Source organism: Lactuca virosa, chromosome 2, assembly GCF_052849685.1.
Source record: "Lactuca virosa cultivar CGN04683 chromosome 2, Lactuca_virosa_CGN04683_v6, whole genome shotgun sequence".
Classification (NCBI taxonomy): Eukaryota; Viridiplantae; Streptophyta; class Magnoliopsida; order Asterales; family Asteraceae; genus Lactuca; species Lactuca virosa.
The window spans coordinates 1,447,027-1,469,191 of NC_136427.1; positions in this window are offsets into that span (position 1 = coordinate 1,447,027).

Genomic DNA, 22,165 nt, shown 5'->3' on the forward strand with positions numbered 1-22,165 from the left:
CATTTGGAAATGTGCAAGTAGTCATTTCAAAGCTAAGCGTTTGAATTACTTGCACCTGAAACTGTTTTGAAAACTAAAATTTTTAAGTTGACCAAAACAGTCCGTTATTAACGTCCATCTTTTCTGATGCAATCTGTTAGAAAAAGTTTAATTGTGTTCTTGATGATTTTACTTGTATTCCCCCCTTAAAACTTAAGAAAAACATGTAAATGTATGGGTATGAACTCACCTTATGTGGTTTCAGTAGATGAAAGTGATAGAGAGGAAGTGTTCAACTCAAGAACACTAAGAAGATGTCTTGATGATTCGAGAATCTAACACCGAATAAGATGGAACTTGTGTAAGATATCAATGATTTGAGTAGAATGGAGTTTAATAATTATGTGAATGATGAAGATACTTACTAATTGAAGAAAGAAATCCCTGGAGAGGGCCTTGAAGTTCTTGAAATTGAGAGAAAAGATTAGAGAATTTTGGAGAGTGTTCTTGGTTGCTAAGTGTAGAATGAAAGAGTTTTATGGAGAATGAGGAGAGAGGATCAATCCTCCAGCTCTTAGAACGTGGGAAGAGCTGGAGATTGGCTGTAAAGGTCCACTAAGGAGACAAGGGGTAGTCGGAAACGTCCGGGGGTGGAGGACTTCATGTATAGTATCATAACAGCAATTGTAATAGTAATTCAAGCAAACACAACCAACATATATATAATTGAACAAAAAAAAATTACATCATTGTATGAATTACATGTTTACGAATCAATCACAATATGTTGATAAAATATGAAATAGTAGACGTCTTAGCGTCCCATCCTCAAAAGCACTTGATTACCTGTTTAATGATTTCCTGAGAATACAAGTTGTTTGAAAAAGTGTCAACACAAAGGTTGGTGAGTTCATAAGCTTCTGTTTGGTGTTATTAAAAGCCTTTCATTTGTAAAAGTAGTATTTGTGTTAGACAAATCCAATATTTTCCTTAATGTGTAAATGTAGTCTTAAAACCCAAAGACCGAAATGTACAAGTAATTTTTCATATTTATAGTAAAACAATGCAAGTTTAAATCGACATAAACTCGTTAAATTTTAATGAAGTTCCCGTAAATTCCAATGTTTATTAATACTTTATGTGAGTTTATTATAACCATACTATGACCAAGGTTGCCTGAAACGACGTTCTTCAGGCGTCGGAAATGTTATGACATTTGTCACCCCAGACCTATCGGTCTAACTGTTGCATGCAGTTTAGGTGTGGGTTTGTCAAACCCAATATTGATCTATAAACAAGTATCACGCTCTCTCTCAAGGAGACTCTGGTTACAATACAGGACTTAATGGTAATTTGAAGTAAATGTCTCACAAAGTCATTAACGGAATTACGTGTTATGAAAACTTGGTACCGTATGGCCGTACCTTGCTTAATGAAAATATCCTTTGTATAAATGTACACTTTTTAAATGTATGTGTTATGTAATGTATCATAAACTATACCTATTATAATTTATCAACCAAGGGTAGTACGTGGTAATGTATGCAAACTATATTCAAAATAGTTTATTTAATGTTTGAATGTATCGATTGTACTTTGATTATAATCACTTGTTATTCTTTATATTTTATATGACCAAATCCATTTGTAAACTGATTTGTGTCTAAATATTAAGATAAAATGTCATATATTGCAGTAACATATAGTCACATAAGGATATACACCTTGCTCAACATGTTACAAGGTGAAATGAAATTAACAGCAACTTTTCGTTAAAAACAGTTTTTGTTACCGTTCTTAGAAAATTTATAGAAAACTCATCACAGCTCTAAATCCAAATCCGCAATTTTTGAGAGTTTGGAATATGAGTCTTGTTTGTTCGTAAATTTTATCATGATTTTTAGTGATCTCTAACAGAGGTGAAAATGTTCATAATCACAGACTGGTCCGGGTTTGCCTCTGAAATGACAGGCAGTTTTGTAAAAATCACCATTAATTGTAGAAACATCATTTGGAGATGTGCAAGTAGTCATTTTAAAGATAAGAGCTTGAACTACTTGCACCTGTAACAGTTTTGAAAACTAAAATTGTTAAGTTGACCAAAATAGTCCGTGATTAACGTCCATCTTTTCTGATGCAATCTGTTAGAAAAAGTTTAATTGTGTTCTTGATGATTTTACTTGTATTCCCCCCTTAAAACTTAAGAAAAACATGTAAATGTATGGGTATGAACTCACCTTATGTGGTTTCAGTAGATGAAAGTGAGAGAGAGGAAGTGTTCAACTCAAGAACACTAAGAAGATGTCTTGATGATTCGAGAATCTAACACCGAATAAGATGGAACTTGTGTAAGATATCAATGATTTGAGTAGAATGGAGTTTAATAATTATGTGAATGATGAAGATACTTACTAATTGAAGAAAGAAATCCCTGGAGAGGGCCTTGAAGTTCTTGAAGTTGAGAGAAAAGATGAGAGAATTTTGGAGAGTGTTCTTGGTTGCTAAGTGTAGAATGAAAGAGTTTTATGGAGAATGAGGAGAGAGGATCAATCCTCCAGCTCTTAGAACGTGGGAAGAGCTGGAGATTGGCTGTAAAGGTCCACTAAGGAGACAAGGGGTAGTGGGAAAGAGTGGCTAGTCATAGAGTGAGGTGGTAGTGGTTTGCCTTTGCCATAAATTAAGGAAAAGCAAATATTCCCTCAATAATTAGTTCAATCACCAATTCTTTTAATATATTTTATAAAAACCCTGGAGATTTATATATTTTGGGGCCTTAGATTATAAAATAAAGTTTTGGGTGAAAATCCCACGTTAAAATAATGAAAAACGGAGTTAAAACGAAGTCGTAGTCGAAAAACCGGTAAATCGCTTCGGACTTCGGACCCTGACTTCGGACTTCGGACCCTGACTTCGGACTTCGGACCCTCGCTTCGGACACGGACTTCGGACTTCGGACTTCGGACTTCAGACCCTCGATTCGGACACGGGCCCTCGCTTCGGACCTTCGGACCCTGGGACCTTCGTCTCGTGCGAAGCCTCGGCTTCGGATCAGAGGCCTCGGATGCGAGGCTTCGGTCCAAAAGCTTTGGTTTCGGATCCTTAAAGCTATTTTACTCGTTTTTACCCCGTTTCAAGCGATTTTTGATCCGGTTAAGGGTCGAGATGACCCAAATGATTACAAAAAGTTAAAGTAACTTTTGAGAGAGATTTGGGAGAGATTTGGAAGAGATTTGGGAGAGATTTCAATTAGAAAGAGATAGAGTGAAAACGATTTAGAGAGGTTTCGTTTGTGATTAATTTGTGTGTCCGGCTTCACAACGCAAGGTTCGTAAACCCCATTAAACCGTGTTTTAGTGTCGTACACAATCCTGATGATTGTGCAATAGTGTTTTATCGCTTTGGTTCGTTGTTTAGCACTGTTAAGGCTAAGGAAAATCAAACACATGAACTTTTCAAATGATGAATTCTCATTAAAATAGCGAATTGTATAGTGATTACATAACGTAAACCCTAGCATACAAGGGTTATTGGAGTTGACCGGTTTGACTTGTTGACTTTGAATTGACCGAAATTTGAAGGTTGTCACATCTTCAATTTGTAACTTATGAGTTTTAATGGTTCATAAAATGAAGACTCTTCATTTTATGAAACCTCTTTAGTTCTTTAATCACAATTAAAGGAAGTGACTTTTGGTTATCCATAACTTGAGGACAAGTTATGGACACCATCATAGCCATTAAGATCATGAATTAAACATACATGGTGGTTACACATAATTCCTATGATCTTCTAAAAACTCATAAGAACACAAATTCATGTCAAGCAATTTCAAGAAATCATATAAACATATATAATAGTTGAAAATTGATAAAAGTCATGTAAAATGGGTTAACATAATCATTATCATTTTGAAAAACAGATTTTACAAGTCCAAAACAGATTGGGATAATGATCTTAATCCATTTCCAGCAACAAAACTCGAAAAAACTGCCCAGCACGCTCCTACTCGCCGAGTGCACTATTCTACTCGGCGAGTAGAATGAATTTGTTCATGGACTCGGCAAGTCCTCCCCATGGACTCGGCGAGTACAGTCGTCAGAGTGCAGAATTTTCGATTTTTAAGCAGTTTTGCATCAAGTATACAGAAAACAATCCTAGGCTCTGATACCACTGATGGGTTTTGAGCATTCTAACACTTTCTAAGTGTACATGCAACCATAATAACCTTGAATCTATGTTTTCTCTATATACATGCAAATTTCTTTTTCAAGGTTATTTCCTAACTAGCATGGCATGGGGATTACATAAAACATAAAACTAGTAGAAATACATACCTTGTTGTTGCTTGGATTCCTTCAAGACTTTGTGAGCCTAGCACCCCAAATGTTGTGCCTCAAATGCTTCACACAACACCACAAGACTTGGAATAACTTGAGAGAATACTTCTAGCACTCAAAATTGGTTATTCCCTCTCTAGTAACACTAGGTTCACTAGCTCTACTAGGTCACCATTTTGCTAGCCATAGGGTTCCTTTTATAGTGTTGTCACAATTAGGGTTTACACATGAATGCCCTTAATTGTCATGACTCTTGATTTCCCATGACCCATGGATTTGTAACTCCCATGGACTATCCATGGAGCTCCATATGGTTACATCCATAACCCATAAACCATGGATCATTAATCCACCATAAAAGAATTGATGATTGTCATAATCAACCCTATATATTTAATTTGTCTCACTTTGATCACCAAATTAATACTAGATTAATACTTGATCAATACTAATTAAATAATACTATTATTAATATATTAGAACTTATAATATATTAATAATCATAAGTGCTTTATTCTCTCATTTAGTCTATCCAAGTATTGCAATGCCATGCAACCCAAATGGACCATGCCGGGTCGGGTCAAGTACATACCAAATAAAGTTATGGACTTAGACACTATATCCAACACCATCTTTGGCCCAATTTTCCAAATTGGGCCCAAACTCCTTACGTTGGCCTTACCCTAAATCCATTAGGTTATTCTAGTCCATTTGCTTGCCCTTGGATGGTCCATTATTATCCCAATCACCAAGGCCCACTAGGAAGGCCCGATAATAAACCCAAGTGAAGTTAGGGTTTCACATAAAATGACGATTAGGGTTAAGTTTCCTACTTAACCCATTAAGGACTTAATCCACTAAGGACTTAATCCATTAAGTCCAATATTGCATAGATTAATCTTTGGCAATGATTATTATTTATTATTTCAAGCTATTAAATAATTCCCGTATGTGTGTCCCGATTAATTCTCAAAATTTGGGTTTTATTGGCATTAGGGTTTTCCAAACACTAATTAGGGGTTCCAACCCAAATACTAGCCCATTTATCAATTTGTTGGGCTTTTAGGTCAATTAGGGCTTTATTGGGGCTAATAGGCCCACTAGAATATCATTAAGCCCGTTAGGTTTTTTCCTAAGACCACTAGGCTTCATTGGGCCCATTAGGGCTTCTTTGGGCCTATTAGGGTTTTAAGCACCCCAAACGAGTCAACACAATGAGGCAAAGCACACCGCCACCATACATGGCGGTCGGTGGCGGAGGAGGCGGCAGCCACCACCCTACGGTGGTGGTTAGGGTTTCTTTCTCATTACTCCATTTCCAATTACATTTTACAAGGCTAAATCTCAAGATGACACACACACACTAAACAAAATAAGCACACACAGGCGGCACATGGCGGCAGCCACCACCTCACGGTGGTGGTGGTGGCTGTTCTTGGTATTCCAACTAGACAAAACACACGCATAAAAACTTCAGATTGCATCCAACACTCCAGCCACCCACATGGCGGCTCAAGGTGGCGGCGACAAAACCAAAACGGTAGTAGCAGCAGCGGTTACGACGATAGCCACCACCTCTCGGTGGTGGCAGTGGTTTTTCGTTGTCCCCAGCCGAGCAAACATACACACGCACTCGTAAACAAGAGCTGGACACCAAATTACTCCCAACCCAGCCACTACGGTGGCAGGTGCCGATCGGAAACACCAAAATCGGTGATCTAAAACCACCGGCAGTCCCTGTCGACATATACTACTCCAAATCATAGAAAGAACGAAGAGAAAGGAGTAGATGGGTGGTTACAATCATTACCGAGAACTTCGTATCCACACACACGACTTGTACAGTGGCGGACATAGATCGTTTCATCGGAGGAGGGCAACGACAGCCCGCTACTGGCATCCTTGTGCTGCTCTTCGTCGCTGGCAGCAGCTTCACTGGCGATCTTGGGTGCGGTGGACTCCAGCTTCAACGTCAAGGAGGCGGCGGTGGGACCCGACACCGACGATGGCGGCTAGGGGGTAGTTTCTTGTGGTGGCGGGTGAGCATCAATTAGGGTTAGGGGTCCTGTTCCATTAAAATGAGAGGGAAGGAAGAGTCGCCGGGTATAAGTCCCATATTCTTGAAACTTTCACTCATTTACCATTTTTAGTCCCTCCCCACAATATCTTATTCACTTTAAATCTAATATTTACCCAATAGCCCCTGATCTCATAAATTCCTTTCAAATTCGACCCATGAATTACCAAACAACCCCTAATATCTTAATTATGACATACTCAGCCCTTCCACCTCTTTTCCTTTTTAAATTAAATCCTAAATAATTACCACAGGGCCCCTAACTTCATAAATATTTATAAACGGGGTCCAAAACTTACACTTTTAATCCCCGACTTCTAAAATTGCCAATTAACTCTTCCAAACCAACACCCTCCATATATAATTATTTATTTTAGAGCAACCATTCGTTCATTAATTAATTTATTTATCTAATAAATAAACACGGTGTTACACCCTCTCCCTCGCCCTGGCAATCATGGACTCCAGGGTTGGACAAGCTGAGTAGCTGACATGCTCTCGAATGTCAGCCCTCAACATTGTCATGATAGCGGGTCTTCCGCATCTCCTCATTCCCCGCATACTGAGGTACCAACAAAGCCCTCTCTCGGAACTAGGCAATGATCTCCGACACTGTCTCCATCATCTATCTTATATCTAGAAACTCCCCGGCCAGCTGCTAAAGCTCCACAGCTGGCGCAAACTCAGCCCTGAACCTGGTCATAAAGTCCGACCAAGTCATAGCCTCGATGGTTGGGGCACCCAGTGAGTCACCAACTGACTTCCACCAATCCCTAGCTCTATCCCTCAAGCAACCCGCAACAAAGCGGACCTTTGACCCCTCCGGGCAGAAGCTCGTCAACTGCGCAGACTCGATGTCTGTGATCCATCTCCTGGCAGCAATGGGGTCCTTCACCCCGTGAAAGTCTGACGTACCACTCCCCCTGAAGTCCTTGAAGGACAGTGTGCGCGTATCCGACTGTCTGGACGCCAAGTCACTCCTGAATGTCCGGAGGCGATCCTCCATCAGATCAATAATCCCCTCCTTGATAGACCCAAAAATGACCGGGGTCGCCTCAAGGATACCTCTCGTGATCTGAGACGCGATGAACTCGCGTAGCCCATCACCAACCTGCTCGGATCCCGCACCCGCACCTGATCCCAATCCTGATCCAGACCCTGAACCTAGTGCTCCATGCCGCGTAATCGCCATACTGAAATAAACACATAAACGTTAGGGTCATACATACTCTTGAGAGGTCTCACACACTCTCCAAGTTTCCTGGTTCTATCTTAGCCCTCCTTGATTCGAGTACGGATCATCTGCTTCTAGTAGTACGGCCCATACTACCTTCCACATCTATCCGTACTTTCCTCAAGGATTGCTTCAATTTCACTAAGCCCCTTCTACTAATACTGCTTTCCAAACTAATCTTTTCCTAGGCTTGTCCTAGGGCACTCTCCGACCTACTCTCCGCCATCAGCTACACAATGAGTCCTTACCATCTTTCCCTATCTAGCTTGTGAATACTATTACATATTCGCTTACTAGTTAGTTAAAGCTAGCGGGAACCCTTATAAGCACAAAGAAAGCAGCATTCGTGCATTGAGTAACCGTTACCAAGCATAACCTAATTAGGCTACCATACTGCTGAATATCCAGACCTAGCATATAACTCTAAAACTCATACAACAGGCATATAAGGCATCCTTCCTAGATCCTTGGCCCTAGTCTAGCATGCAGTTCACATAATCACGTAACAGGCATACAAGGCATCCTCCTTAGACCCTTTGCCCTAGTCTATCATGCAGTTCTCATAATCATATCATGTAACATAATTTATCATGTATGGGTATCTTGGGGAAAACTTACTTGAGCTCGGTCGGTCACACGCATCACACACCATGTTCTTTCTCAAAATTCCTTATTTTTAAATTTTAGAAAACTATTTTTCTTGTAAAAATCCTTCAAGCTCTCAGTTTGAGTCCGGACACCCCCGAAGGTGTACTCGAATCCCTCAAACCAAGGCTCTGATACCAACTTGAAACATCCAAAAATTGAGACCCAAATTTTTTTGTTTAATTACATTACTTATAAAAATAGTTTACGGAAAACATCGTTTCTATCATTTCAAAACATCAAGTAAAAAATCACAAGTCTCAAAAATCATATCATCAAATAGTAAAATGTCAGAGTACAATCTCAGGGTTCTCAAAGCGGAAATCATATGTGTGCGATACGTTGCTACCCTGCCGGCTCCTTCCCCTTAGCTGAAGAGGTACCTGAAACCAAAACTAAAAACTGTAAGCACGAAGCTTAGTAAGTTCCCCCCATCATACCACATACCATTCAACATACATACTGCCGGGCAATTCTGGGGTGCCCGACCTACCTATGTCAAGCCATTCTGGAGTACTGACCTACCCATGTCATGCTATTCTGGGGTGCCTTCCTACCCTCCGGTCTATCTCACCCGGTCACAGGGACTATTGCACCCCTACTACTATCACATAATAACATATCATAATCATGTTGTCAGGCAGGTCTGGGGTGTCCGACCTACCATTCGGTCCTAACGACCGAATTGGGGACTATTCCCCTCCTACTACCACTATCACATAGAACATATCATGGTGGCACATAGAACATATCAACTAATAGCAAACCAGACAATTATCACAAAGATAATCATCTCAACTGTAATCAACTGCTACTGGGTCCGTCTTGGTGCCCTAGACCCACTTCTACTAGAAGGTAACTCACCTCAATGTCATGTAGTGCCTTCATGTCCTCGGTGTGGAAATCGACTCTCCTCAACTCGTCAATCCCTACACGACAACTTTTCTAAGTTATCAATTCATACTTATAACCCTTACAAGAGTCACTCAAGTCCAAGTCAAAGTCAAGGTCAAAACCTTGGTCAAAGTCAACTTTGGTCAAAGTCAACATCTAGTTGACTCGACTCGCCGAGTTGGTCCCCCAACTCGCCGAGTCCCCATATCCACAACATGCAACTATCTCGTCCCTACTCGTTGAGTCTAGCAAGAGCTCAACGAGTTCGTCTTCAAAAACACATCGAACTGTCTTCAACCAACTTGCCGAGTTCGTCCTTGAACTCATCGAGTTCATCTTCATCCATATGAAGGTGTTCAGTCTATGACTCGTCGTGGTCATCCTTGAACTCGTCGAGTCTATCTTCATGTGGTTGAGTCATTGCCTTCAAATCGCCGAGTTCCTCCTTGAACTCGTCGAGTCCTACGATCTTCAAGTCCATAACAAACCCCTAACAGGCTGAGTGTTCCTTCCACTCAATCAAAGACCATTTCCAAAAGACATTTGGGGGAAAATACAACCCAACTCGCCGAGTCACCCAAGCGACTCGTCGAGTCCCTCTTTGTCCAAAACTATTCAGTCGATTATAATGGGTCTTAATGCATCAAAACCATAGATTTGACCTCCTAGGGTCCATTTTATACGTAAAGTTCCAATCTTGACGTCCATGCATGGGGGTTTTTTGCTCAAAAGCCATAAAAAGAGGTATATGAAAAGCATGGGTCTCCTATGACCATAAAGTTGGCACCTTTATGCCATGGGAACCCTCAATGGTTCCAGATCTGAAGTGTAACTTCAACTCGCCGAGTCCTAGAGCGAAACATGAGTTTACTTTAATTAAAATACATACCAGGAACCGGGTGTTACAGATTATGTAAATAAGTAATACATATAGTTTGGGCTAATGATCCATGATTGGTTTGTGATGGACTAAGCATATGTGAAAGTTCATGAAGTGTTAGTGCAAATGAGTTATTGGATTAAAAGCCTAAGTGAATGAATTAGGGTTTACAAGTGACCCTTGGAATTCTACACTATAAATGTAACCCCCTAAGCCCTAAAATCGGATACAAGTTTATTCTAAGAAGAAGCTAGCCGATTTTGGTGCCTCCAAGCTCTCTCTAATTGTCCTCCATTGGTCTTGGTGTTTGTGACTTATTTGAGGCATCACATTTGAGGAGCTAAGCTCTTGTAAGGCCAAGTTCATTAAGCTACAACAAAGAGGTAATTATCTTACTTGTTTTATGTTTCAATTATCAAAGTTGTATGCTATTTAGGCTTCATGATTTGGAAAAATGAAAATTGCATGTATCACTGGAGAAAAATTAGATCCAAATCATTAGGGTTGTATGTGCACCATGATGTTATAGTGCTCAAAACCCATCAGTGGTACCAGAGCCAAGGGTGTTTTTTTGTTATATTGATGCAATGGTTAATTGTTCAAGGTTGAAGCAAATTGAAAACTGCACTCTGACTGCTGGACTCGACGAGTCCTATGAAGAACTCGACGAGTCCATGATGAACTCGACAAGTCCGTTGCCAGACTCGACGAGTTGGACAGTATGTTGGCAGATTTTCGAGTTTTATGGCCTGAATTGGATTAGGATCATTACCACAAACTGCTTTGTATCATAAAATCAGATTTTTCTGGTATGGTGGTGATTATCCTCATCCAATTAAAAGATAATTGTCAAAATTTCAAGATAATTGCTAGTTGATATGATAAGCTAATTATTTGTATTATTTGATTTGAAATTATCTTTCTATATGAGTTAAATTAGGTCATATTGGTAAATGATAAATTATATGATTATTTTATTTGTTGAAAATTTGATCTAAATTGTTTTGAAGAGTTTCAAAACTTTCCCTCAACTTATGGAATTTGAAAAGTCTCATTTATGAAACATTAAATTCTGAAATTCAAGAGGTTTTGAAGAGTTTCAAAACTTGCCCTCAAGTTTTGGAATTTGGAAAGTCTCATTTATGAAACATCAAATTCTAAACCCTAGAATTTTAAAAGTTTAAAATTCAACCCTTATACTATTATAATATTAAAGGATTAATACTTATATATATATATATATATATATATATATATATATATATATATATATATATATATATATATATATATATATATATATATATATATATATATATATATATATATATATATATATATATATCTGTGTTGCAGAAATCGGCCAAATCGGCCGATTAATCGCTAATCGGACCTCCACCGATGAGATTTATTGCTAATCGGTCACTATAATCGGGTTTGGTTAATACGGGTCAAAGTCGGGATTAATCGGACCTAATCGGGCATAATCGGACCTAATCGGACTTAATCGGACCTAATCGGGTTTGGTCAACGTACGTCAAAGTCGGACCTAATCGGCCCTAATCGGACCTAATCGGCCCTAATTGGACCTAATCGCCGATTAATCGCTTTTTTTTGTAGGAATAAAATTAGATTTAGAAATTTTTGAATAATTTTCTTAATAATTAATGGTCTCCGATTAATCTCCCGATTAATCCCCGCCTAGCCGATTAATCCCTAATCGCTAGTCCACCGATTAGCAGCCGATTAGCGATTTCTACAACCATGATATATATATATATATATATATATATATATATATATATATATATATATATATATATATATATATATATATATATATATATATATATATATATATATATATATATATATATATATAAGACATGTCATTCTTACCGTTAGTATGCCTCATTCACGAAGCTAGTCTATAAGGCGGGTATAAGGAAATTGCCTATAAAATGGCGATTGAATGGGTGTCCACTCTCACCCACCGCTTCCTTGACTGGTGGACGGTCGTTAGCCAAACAGGTAGGATAGGACATTAATTCTCGTTAAAAAAGTATAATGATAATTATAAGAGTAACTAAATGTTTTTAAAAATTCCCAATCGTAGTTACTTTAGGAAAAATGCGATATTGGTGCTATTCCATGAAATTACACTTTGCACCTTGCCAAGTCATTAGTGGAGCGTGTGTGGTTAACCGGCACACTAACTTGGACTAGCAAGGGTGGAAAAGGGTAGCTTGATGTTTATCATAGATCAATGGAGCGTGCGTGGTTAACCGGTACATTGATTAGGTGATAAATGACATCGAGAGTACTAAGCAAATTTGCATGGTTATTCACACCTTGTTTGTGATCCTCGGTATCCCACTCACAAACTTGAAGGGCATAATCGAGATTTAAACATGCCATTGAAAAGTTCAAGGAATCTCAAAAGAATGTACGAATATCAATTCATTTAAAACTTAATCCTCAATTTCGTTTTTCATGGTGGAAATTGGTAAATCGTCATTTACCTACCTTCAAATATTTTGCAATTGGATTACGGCATCCCTCTTCCAAATTGTGAAATATTGTGGTTGGGTCCTGGCCTTAATATTTCATTTGGGTGTTATATTAAGGAAATCCTATCTAATAAAACTTGTCTTTTCTTTTTAGATGTCTACCCCAAACGCTGTTGGCTCCAACCCTACCGGCTCTTTCTGCCTCATCAACTTATGTGGGAGGGTGATTTTCGATGGGTCGAATTTCAATGACTGGATTCGAAACATTCTGATGGTCACTCATTACGAGGATAAGGAATATGTCTTCGATAAAGAGCTAAAAGAGGTTGATGAAGCGACTGCTACTCCTGAAGAAATTGATGAATATAGGGCTCATGAGAAGGACGCAACAAAGGTGTTGTGTATCATGCTTGCCACTATGAGAGCTGAACTCCAAAAGTCCTATGAAGACTAATATCCTTTCTAGATGCACCAAGACTTGATGGAAAGGTACCATCAAAGTGCTTGACAGGAAAGGTATGAAATCATTGCCTCCATGATAACAACAAAAATGAAGGATGGAGTGTCCATCACAGCCCACTTACAAAAAATGAAAAGGTTTGTGGGCCGCTTGCTGAAGTTGAATGTCAACTTCGATGAAGACTTGGCTATTAACATTATTGTACACTCTTTGCTTCCTTGTTATGATCAGTTTAGAATGACTTATCATATGAACAAGGAGGAAGTCACTCTAAGCAAGCTTTAAGGCCTACTGAGAATGTAACAACATAAAATTTTAAACCATTTTTTTCTATTTCAAAATACATTTATTCCAATAAAATAACCACAAAGTGTCACAATGACAAATCATCAAAACACGTGTCCAAAAACTATATATATATATATATATATATATATATATATATATATATATATATATATATATAAAACTCCAGGATCCTATCAATCATAAATCAAACTCTGACGTGTGAACAATGAAGTCGGCGCCTTCCCGTGAGCCTGAGAAGTATCTGAAACACATAATACATAACACGGTACGCACAAAGCTTAGTGTGTTCCCCAAAATACCACACACACAACTCATTATTCACTCTAGGCCATAAGTCAATAAGACCCTCTGGTCCCAACACATTAAATTCATAATAACAATATTCAGCATAATCACAAAGACATAATTCGGAATATCACTATACACAGATAAGCACATAAGACAGCTCAATCATGCAAATATACCACTCTTGGTAAGTATAGTGAGAATACTCACCTCGTAAGCTAGCAAGTAAAAGTCTCGTACTTTGGGAATCTCAAACTAGACTCCGCCTAACACATTGGATACATATCTCTAATCAATACTCCACTCATACTCAAATACACCAAAGGTTGTTCTCTCATTCACTCTAACTCTTGGAATGGGTAAAAGACCATTTTACCCCTCCATGGTCTCCATTACTTATGTTGACCAAACCCTAAAGTCAACAGAAGTCAAACTCGAGTCAACAGTCCCAGTTTGACCAGACTTGCCGAGTGCACTCATGGGAATCGTCGAGTCCACGAGTCTTCATGAGGGTCCAGCTCGTCGAGTTAACCCCTAACTCGCTGAGTAACAACGTAGCCAGCTCATCGGGACAAACCCTAACTGACTCGTCGAGTCGGCTCCTCGACTCGGCGAGTCCATTCAGATCCTTTTCTCATTCAGACGATTTCAAGGCAGAAAACCTCCCCAAACTCTAGATCTACACTCTCAAGGCTTATTTATCATGTAAAGTCACAGACTTTATGTCCATGCATGTGCGCTTAGGGCTTGAAATGCCAAAACACACCTTAAAAAGGGTTTTTCACTCAATAGCATTATTATGGTTGAATAAAGCAGGGACTTTTGGACTCTAAGGACCACACATGGTCCAGATCTAAAGTTCAAACCTCAATATGAACTCAAAACACTCTAGGTCCTCATATTAGATAGAAAAAGCCCTAAACTCCCAAAATCATGAGATCTACTCAACAAAATGAGAAAGGTGCAAGCTTTATACCTTTCCCAGAAGCTCTAAGGTGAAATAGCCATAGATCTAGCAGCTCATTCTCGTCTCTTGGCTTGGAATCCTTCTCTTCTCTTCAAAAGATACACCAAACACTTAAGGTTAGCTCAAAACTCTCTCTCTAATCTCATAGGCCAATTAGGGTTTACTCTCAGGGAAGTATAGCCGCAAATGAGGCTATAAGTACCCTTAAATAGGCCCCAAACCCGAGGAATTAGGGCTCCTCATCACAGCGTCTACTCGGCGAGTTGGCTCTCGGACTCGTCGTGTAAATCATTAATCCCATGTAGCGCATCGCTACTCTACTCGACGAGTTGTAGCACCGACTCGTCGAGTAGCTTAATGGTCCTCAAAATAAATGAATAAATAAATAAACAATATACCTGGAAGTCTGGATGTTAAAATTCTCCCTCATTAGAATCAGACTTCGCCCTTGAAGTCATGATCTGGAAATAACTCTGGATACTGCTTTCGCATCTCGGACTTCGGCTCCCAAGTCAACTCGAACCCTCTCCGATGTTGCCACTAGACCTGAACCAGGGGTATCTCTCTGGTCCTCAGAACCTTCACCTTTCAATCCATGATCGTAATCGGTCTCTCAATGTAATTCTGGATCGCATCCACTTGAATGTCCTCTAAAGGCACTAGTGCCATCTCATCGGCTACGCACTTCCTCAGCTGAGACATGTGGAAGGTGTTATGAATCTGGCTCAACTCCGCAAGTAGCTCCAAACGGTATGCAACCTTACCCACTCGGGCGGTCACCCTGAAAGGAACGATGTATCGGGGCCCCATCTTGCCCCTCTTCTTGAATCGGATCACCCCTTTCTAGGGGGATACCCTCAACAAAACAAAATCTCCAACTTGAAACTCAAGCTCGGATCGTCGCCTGTCTACGTAACTCTTTTGGTGACTTTGTGCCATCAGTAACCTTTGTCTGACCTGCTGAATCTGCTCAGTCGTCTTAAGCACTATCTTAGTGTTACCCATCACTCACTTCCCCACCTCTGTCGAACAGATAGGAGTCTGACACCTCCTCCCATAAAGAAGCTAAAAAGGAGCCATACCAATACTGGAATGGTGGCTGTTGTTGTAAGAAAACTCAGCCAAGGGCAGATATGTGTCCCAACTTCCACCGAAGTCCAATACACATGCTCGAAGCATGTCCTCGAGTGTCTGAATCGTCTGCTCACTCTGCTCGTCTGTCTGCGGGTGGTAGGTTGTACTGAAGTGCAATCGCGTACCCAACTCATCATGAAACTTCTTCCAGAACCTGGAAGTAAAACGCACATCCCGATCTGACACTATCGATGTCGAAACTCCATGACGAGCTACCACATCTCTTACATATATCTCGACCAGTCTCTCTATAGAAGAACTCTCACTAATAGCCAGGAAGTGAGCGCTCTTCGTCAGCCGGTCCACAATCACCCAAATCGCGTCGACACCTCACGCAGACCTTGGCAATTTGCTGATAAAATCCATGGAAATCTGTTCCCACTTCCATTGGGGAACCTCTAGTGGCTGCAACTTTCGCTGAGGACGCTGGTGCTCGGCCTTAACCAGACGACAGGTCGAGCAACTCTCGACTACCCTAGCCGCGTCCCTCTTTAGACAGGGCCACCAATAATCTCTCTTCAGGTCCAAGTACATCTTAGTGGCTCCAGGAGGGATCAAGAATCTCGATCTATGCGCCTCCTACATCAGAATACGACGAGCTCCGCCCTCGGAAAGTCATAAGCCCACGATTGTCCGTCACAAACTCAGACACCTGCCCAATCACCCGCTCCATCTTGAGGTTCTCCGGTCTCACGGCCTCCACCTGGGCCTCTCGAATGGTATCTAAGACTGGAGTCATCACCATCATTCTCATACACACATCTCGGATCGGAGCACCCTCTGCTCTACGGCTCAGGGCGTCGGCTACCACATTAGCCTTGTCCGTGTAACATCCCAATTTTCAAGGCCAAAAATTTCGTTTTTAAATTACTTAATTCACAGATCAGATTACCAATTCATCATCAATCTCATATTACTTGTCAAAACATAATGTCATGTCTCAAAACCATAGAATCAAGAACAGTGTAAATCAGAGTACGATCCCAGAAATCCGGTGCAGAAACCATATATGTGTGTGATGCGCTGCTACACCGCCAACTCCTTCCCCTTAGACAAAGAGGTACCTGAAACCAAAACTAAAACTGTAAGCACGAAACTTAGTGAGTTCCCCCATCATACCCATAGCATAAATCTTCGGTATCTTTTAACCGGTAACCGGGAGCTACCCTCCCCTTCGGTATCTATCAACCGGTAACTGGGAACCATCCTCCCTTTCAATATCTTTCAACCGGTAACCGGGAGCTACCCTCCCCTTCGGTATCTTTCAACCGGTACCCGGGAACTAACCTCCCCTTCGGTATCTTTCAACCGGTAACTGGGGACTATTTCACCCCCTATCCCTATCACATAGTCAATAGCATAAACATATTGGTTTCATGGTAACATAACATAATCATACTGAATCATACAATAACATATCCTATACATACTATTATGCATGTGTGGGTTCTATCCACCCCTTCGGTATCTTTCAACCGGTAACCGCCTTCGGTATCTTTCAACCGGTAACTAGGGACTAGTGCGCCCTAATACTACTAGCACATATCTCAGCACAGTCATCACAACTAGATAATTATCACAAAGATAATCACCTCAACCATAATCACCTACTGGTGGGCCGGCATTGGTGCCGTAGACCCATCCCTACTGGAAGGCAACTCACCTCGTAAGGCTGACTGCTGAAATGCTGATCGGGAAATGTCTGACTGCTGCTTCGGTAACTCCCTGGCTGTAATTCCCAGAAAGACACTTAGTCAAACACTGCTAACTAATCTTTGGGTTAAGTGCTAATTTACCCCTGGTCAAAGTCAAAGCCTTGGTCAAAGTCAACTTCCAGCTGACTTGACTCGCCGAGTTTGGCCGCCAACTCGTCGAGTCCCTTTCCCTTCATCTGACCCCCTCCAGACTTTACTCGTCGAGTTTAGCAAAGACTCGACGAGTTCTCCTTCTATAACATCATCAAATGAACCTTCATCTGACTCGCCGAGTTATATGAACAACTCGTCGAGTTCACCTTCATCCTATGAACAAGTCTAGTCTGCGACTCGCCGATTTTTATGAACAACTCGTCGAGTTCATCTTCAAAAGTTGGGAGATTGAATTGGACTCGCCAAGTCTGCTCATACACTCGGCGAGTCCTATGATTTCCAGATCATGGCTCTTCTCAAAACGTCACAACACTCCATGGGACTTTCCTAATCTTCTGCAAACACTCAACTGGGTTCCTTTGGAACCATAACAGAATGGGGACTCAAGCCACGGACTCGCCGAGTTCCAAGAACACTCGTCGAGTCGATGTTGTCCAAGTCTTATTTTCTCCATTTCTGATGTACAACACTCATCCAAAAGATAGATATGAGCTTCTAAAATCGATCTAGCACGTAAAGTTACGAACTTTACGTGCATGCATGGGAGTATAAGCTTAATGGACCCAAAAATGGAGTCTAAAGGGGTGCATGGCCTATCATGGCCATAAAGCTTGCATCATTATTCCATGCATTCGATTCTAAGACCTAGATATGAGATATGCATCGATAAAACTGCTTCATCCCTAAGGATTCATGGGTTTTGAGCTGAAAACCATCAATTTGGGGACTTTTAAGATCTAACACATAAAAGGGTCAAGTTGAGAACTTGATTACCTGAAAAGGTGCAAAAAGGAAGATGGCTTCTGGATCTACTTTGCCCCCTTCGAATCTTCAACTTCTCTCTTCTTCTTCTAGCTTCTAGATGCACCAAAAATCCTTCACAAAGGTGATAAACACTCAAGAACACTTATGGGGAGACTAGGGTTTTGGAAGGAACATTCTGGGGGGTGATGGGGGCTGGTTTGGGGCTATAATGATGTTTAAATAGGGTGCAATCCCTCAGATTTAGGGTTTTGTCCAAACAGCGCCTACTCGCCGAGTCAGTCCCCGACTCGTCGAGTAGGTCACTTAAACTTCTCGCGGATCCCGTCTCTACTCGACGAGTTGGGCCATCAACTCATCGAGTCCCAGAGAAAATACAAAAAATTCTTAAATAAAATACATACCAGGAATCCAGTGTTACAAATCTCCCCCACTTATTTTAGACTTCGTCCTCGAATTCTGCTGCTGAATCTGGAAAAAGCTCGGGGTAGTGCTCCCTCATCTCTTCCTCCAGCTACCAAATCCATTCCGATACCTTGCGATGTTGCCATTGCACTTTCACCAGCTCCACCTTCTTGTTCCTCAGATCCTTCGACTTTTGGTCGAGGATCGCCACATGCCGCTCAATGTAATTCAGCCTGTCATCTACCTGAATGTCCTCCACGGGTACCACCGCCGAGTCGTCCACCAGGCAATTTCGTAACAGGGAGACGTAAAACGTGATGTGGATCTGACTGAGTTTCGCTGGCAGATCTATCCTATACGCCACCTTGCCCACCCGTGCTATAACCCTGAAGGGTCCAATATACCTCTGGCCCAGCTTGCCCCGCTTCCTGAATCGAATGACGCCCTTCCATGACGAAACCTTCAGGAGGACCATATCCCCGACCTGGAACTCCAAGTCCGAGCGGCGCTTGTCGGCATAACTTTTTTGCCGACTCTGAGCAGTCTGAAGCCTGATCCTAACCTGCTGAATCCTCTCTGTCGTCTTGAGCACCACTTCGGTGCTCCCCATGACCCTCTAGCCCGCCTCACCCCACCATATCGGGGTCCTACACTTCCTTCCGAATAACATCTCAAAGGGAGGACGATCGATACTCGCATGGTAGCTGTTGTTGTAGGAGAACTCAGCTAATGGGAGATAGGTATCCTAACTACCACCGAAGTCTAGCACATATGCCCGCAGCATATCCTCCAGAGTCTGGATGGTCCGCTCACTCTGCCCATCCGTCTGCAGGTGATAAGCGGTGCTAAAGTGTAGACGAGTACCCAAATCGTCATGGAATTTCTTCCAGAATCTAGAAGTGAACCGCACATCCCTGTCAGAAATCACGGAGACTGGCACTCCGTGTCGAGCCACCACCTCTCGAATGTAGATATCCGCCAGCCTCTCGGCCGATATACTCTCTTGGATCGGTATGAAATGGGCACTCTTGGACAACCGATCCATGATGACCCATATGGAATCCACTCCCCGCGCGGTCCTGGGAAGTTTGGTGATGAAATCCATGGTAATGTCTTCCTACTTCTACATAGGAATATCCAACGGCTGCATCTTGCCGTGTGCCCTCTGGTGCTCGGCCTTGACCTTCCTGCAGGTCAAGCACCGCTCCACATACCATGCTACATCCCGCTTCATGCAGGGCCACCAATAGTCAAGACGAAGATCCCTATACATCTTCGTCGCCTCGGGATGGATAGAAAACCTAGATTTGTGCGCCTTCTCCATCAATATCTGGCGCACGCCTCCATGATAGGGGACCCACACCCTGCGGTGAAGGGTCAATAACCCTCGGCTATCATAGTCGAAGGAGGAGACTCGACCCACAATGCGCTTGCTCTTCCGATGTTCTTCCTTCATAGCCTCCTGCTGGGCCTCTCGGGTCTGCTCCAACAGTGGAGTCACTACTGTCATCCGCATGCAAATGTCTCTGATCGGCGCTGCCCACGGCTAAGCGCATCGGCTACCACACTGGCCTTCACCGGGTGGTAAAGGATCTCACAATCATAATCCTTCATCACATCTAACCACCGACGCTACCTCATGTTCAGATTCGGTTGACCCATGAGGTATCTCAAACTCTTATGGTACGTGTCAATGGTACATCGGACCCCATAGAGATAGTGTCGCCAAATCTTGAGGGCGAAGACAACTGCCCCCAACTCCAAATCGTGCGTCGGATAGTTGACCTCGTGGGGCTTCAACTGCCTCGAAGCGTAAACGATGACATGCACCCTCTGCATCAGTACTGCGCAAAGCCCGAAATAGACGCGTCGCAGTATACTACAAACTCCTCCACGCCCTCTGGCAGGGCTAAGATCGGCGCCTCGCACAATCTCTGTCTCAGCGTTTCGAACGTTGCCTGCTGCTAAGGCCCCCAACGAAGGACTACGACCTTCTTCATTAGCCGAGTCAAAGGTACATCTATATTGGAGAAATCCTGGATGAATCTCCGATAGTAGCCGGCTAATCCCAGGAAACTCCAAATCTGAGATGGAGACTTCGGAACCTCCCATCTCCTCACGGCCTCCACCTTATCCGGATCAACCAGAATACTATTCTGGTTGACAAGGTGCCCAAGAAACTGCACCTCGCGCAACCAGAACTCACACTTGGAGAACTTGGCATACAAGCTCTCCCTCCTCAGAGTGTCCAAAACCTGTCTCAGATGCTCCTCATGCTGCTCCTGCGTCTTGGAGTAGACCAAGATATCATCAATGAAAACTATCACGGACCGATCCAACATCGGTCTGCACACATGGTTCATAAGATCCATGAACGCGGCAGGATCATTGTTGAGCCTGAAAGACATCACCACGAACTTATAGTGACCATAACGTGTCCGGAAAGCAGTCTTCTACACATCCTCCTCTCTGACCCTCATCTGATGATAACCTGAACGCAAATCAATCTTGGAGAACCAAGATGCTCCCTGTAGCTGGTCAAAGAGGTCAACAATCCTCGGGAGTGGGTAACGGTTCTTCACCATTACCTTGTTCAGCTCCCGGTAATCTATGTACATGCGATGCGACTCGTCCTTCTTCTTGACAAACAGGATCGGGGCTCCCCAAGGCGAGCTACTCGGCCTGATGAATCCCTTGTCTAGAAGCTCCTGCAGCTGCGTAGACAACTCCTGCATCTCGGGAGGAGCCAATCGATATGGTGCCTTGGCTATTGGAGCCGCACCAGGGACTAGGTCGATCCTGAACTCCACCTGTCGCTCCGGAGGTATCCCATGAAGCTCCTCTGGGAACACATCCGCGTAGTCTCACACCACCGAAACATTGCCCACTGTCGCCGTACCCTCCTCCCAGGTATGCATAACACATGCGACATACCCAACGCAGCCATGTTGTAGTTAGCGTCTCGCTCTCGCTGCTGAACATAAAGCTGGTCCTCGTTGTGGCCTCTCGCCCTGGATCACCAGCTCTCCCCCACTTGGGGTCCTGATCCGCACTAACTGCTGAGCGCAGTCGATCACTGCCCCCTTGGGGCTTAGCCAATCCATTCAAATAATAACCTTTTTTCCCTGCAAAGGTATGGGAACCAAGTCTACTAAGTAGCCCTCCTCGAATAACCTCAGCACGCAATCTCTGAAAATTGCTGATGCTCGCACCGATCGGTCATCGGCAATCTCAACCTCTAAAGGGCAATCCAACATGCTCGAAGACTCAGGGAACGTCTTGCTAAGCGCAAGAGAGACAAACGATCGGGTGGCGCCCGAATCAAATAATACCTGAACTGGGATACCGTTCACATGGAACGATCCTAAATAGAGCATATATATAACTTATCAAAATCGCAGCAATCATAATAATAAGTA